This window comes from Lonchura striata, chromosome 1 (assembly GCF_046129695.1).
Source record: "Lonchura striata isolate bLonStr1 chromosome 1, bLonStr1.mat, whole genome shotgun sequence".
NCBI lineage: Eukaryota > Metazoa > Chordata > Aves > Passeriformes > Estrildidae > Lonchura > Lonchura striata.
In genome coordinates, this window is record NC_134603.1 from 142,211,596 (window position 1) to 142,214,611 (window position 3,016).

General features: G+C 37.6%; 1 long non-coding RNA gene across 1 annotated transcript; it reads left to right on the top strand.

The window, feature by feature from the left end:
* The first annotated feature begins 2,335 nt into the window (after positions 1–2,335).
* Positions 2,336–2,784, top strand: LOC116183290 (uncharacterized). The gene is made up of 2 exons (XR_004147885.2): positions 2,336–2,506; positions 2,597–2,784. It is a non-coding gene; the product is annotated as an uncharacterized LOC116183290 (long non-coding RNA).
* The last annotated feature ends 232 nt before the right edge of the window (positions 2,785–3,016 follow it).

Below are 3,016 nucleotides of genomic sequence, written 5' to 3' on the forward strand. Positions count from 1 at the left end.
ACCAAGAACACCCTCAATCTGCTTACATGGATTGAGCTTAAGTGGAAGTTGGAAGGCTCTGCAGAGGGGTGTGGCCATGGATCTGCAGAGGGATCTGACCTCACCATGGGGTGAGGCTAGTGGTACAAGGTTCAAGAAAGCCAAATGCTGGACCCTGCACTTGGGTCACAACAACCCCTGCAGTGCTACAGGCTGGGGGGAGAGTGTCTGGAAAACTGCCTGGTGGAAAAGGACCTGGGAGTATTGGTGGACAGCAGTTGAACATGAGCCAGTGAGTGCCCAGATGGGCATCAGTCCCTTCTGGCCCCTTCAGGGGAGGGTTAGATTGGATATTGGTAAGAATTTCTTCTCCAGAAGGGTTATTAAACACTGGAACAAGCTGCCAGGGGCAGTGATGGAGTCACCATCCCTGGAGGTATTTAAAAGATGTTTAAAAAGGTGATTAAAAGACATTTGACTTAGGAACATGGTATAGTGGTGGACTTCATAGTGCTGTGTTAACAGTTGGACTCAATGATCTTAAAGTCTTTTGCAATCTAAATTGTTCTATAATTCTATGGTTCTCTGAAAGGAAAAATGAAGGTGTGACAGAAATAGGATAATATGGAATTTAAGAAAAGGCTGAAAGGAGAAGCTATTTGTGCAGGAGAGAGGTGGGAAGGCACAAAAGAAAGAAGGGGAGTGTATAATGTGTAGGTATGAAAAGAGAAACAACATTCAGAATTAAAAAAAACCAACCTCTTTTCTTGACATCCTTCTAACCATCTCTTCTACCATGTAGATGTTACATGTGGGGAAGAAAAGGACTTCTGTCTGCACCACTTTGAAGTTTATTGGACATGGAGGCTACATCCTTTTCCAGTCTCATCCTGTGATGTAGGACTGTCTCCATCTTCACGAGCTCCTCTTGCATGTGTTCTGCCAAGACACCTCTATCTCCCAAGAGCCTGCACTCAGCACAACTTTCTACCATAGCCCTTTGCTGGAAGAAGGGGTGACAGGGATCCCTTAGCCACAGCTGGAACAAAGAATCTGTGGAAAAGCATTGACACAGCTTCTGGGAAGTGGGAGTAAAGAAGGAAGTGGTGTTAAGCTAAGAACTTAATTCTGATGGTTTTTGCAATCATGTACTTAGCATCACAATGCTGTCATGGTAAGTCCAAAAGCACCAAAAGTGGAAAAATAAATCAGTGTGGGAGAAGATAGCAGGAATTGGAAAGTCCTCCAAATATTCACACTTCTTTTCATGTATCTAAGGCTGAAATTTGAACTGTATAGGTATAGACAGTATGCTAACAATTAGAAATATATTTAAAATGTTTGTGCAGTTTCCTGAAAACCCATTTCTGCAGCTTGCTGCAAAGTGAGAGCTAAGGAAGCAGATATCCTGAGTACCTGACACTTTTTTCTAGTGTAGCCAAACAATAAAAAGAAGTTTAAAAATTAGGCTCTTTTTGAACTCAGATTTCCTGAAATTAAATGTGAATTAGAATTAGTGATTCTGAACATAAGCACAGTTTTTTGAATACAGTAACTGCATCTTGGCAAATGAAATTTATGGTGATAAAACAGGTGGACTGGCTCAAAGTAATTTCAGAACATTTATGGTATGATACTTTCCTTCACTCATGTGTTCCACTTGGAAGTTCTGTATCTGTATCTATAATAACTGTTCTGGTGCTTCAGAATATTTCCTTTAAAAGTCATTGGCAATTTCAACAGGAAGTGAAGTTTAAAAATAAACATACTTATTCTTCACCTTTATGTACCACTAAAGCTGAAGTGGTTTGCAGTTACAGAGCTTATCAAATACAGTGAATTTGAAGGTGAGTCTTCCAAATGGTGTTAAATAATTATATTTCCTTTTGGATTTATACAAGTCCTAACTGTTGCTTAGGCAAAGTATTACTATATCCATTGTATGTACTGCCTTTCTGAACCACAGATGTGGCATAATGAGCATACGATGGTTCTTGATATGTTCCGTGCCGCTTGGAGCAACACAAAATATACTTTCCAATATGCACATGTTGTGTTTGTGTCTTTCCCAACTATTAGTTTTCATTTAAAAATAAAATTAAATGCTACAGTAGATTTATCTGTTGCTGGTGAAAAAGCAAAGAGATCTGATGACAATATAAGCTTAATGTATAGACTATTTTTAGTATTCACAGAAAATATCAGTAATTTCTATCAGAGAGTGTATTAATTTTCCTCAAGCCTTACTTCATGATATACTGTAGAAACTTAGTAGCAGTGATAATTAATGTCAATCTGGAATATCAAGTTTTAAAACAATACTGGGAAGATAATTCATTGTGACTAGTTGAAGAAAATATTTTTGGTGATGTGGTACCTCAACATCTGAGCTTATAATCAGTAGTACTGTTTCCTGAATATTTTTCAGAAAAGTGTGTTAGTGATCTCAATTTTATTTTACAGGCCTTTGGGAAGGAGTTTTTCTTAGAAATGCAGTAATAGAATGAGTTCCTGCTTAGAACTGAAAGTAAGCAGACCTTAGTCACCAATAAATAATACCATAGGAAAAAATGAAAGCTGTGACATCTGATGAAGATAATACTTTCTCTTTTTACAGCCTACAGTGGACAAAGAGCTCCTGTTTTAAAGATTACACTGGTATTGATTTAGAAGAGTGGGAGTGTATTATCAGACAGAATAAACTGAAGAGTATACCTACATGATTAAGAGTTTTATGATGTACAGTATTAATGTGCACTACTTAGAATTCAGGGTAATAAAAAATACAAAGTTGCAATGCTCATATTAATTTTTTTTATATTTAACAATGTGTCATATTTTCAGAATTAAATCAATAGAGGTGTTTGCACAGCAGTGCTTTTGCCATGTATCAGTGCAAGTGGAAATGCCAAAACATGGTCATAAAGAAAGGAACCATTATGTTCTGTGATACTTTGAATTGGAGCCTTTTTGGAGACAGTAGCAGCAACAAACAACTGTAATACTTCCCACCCTCCCATAATCTGTGAAGTTTCAG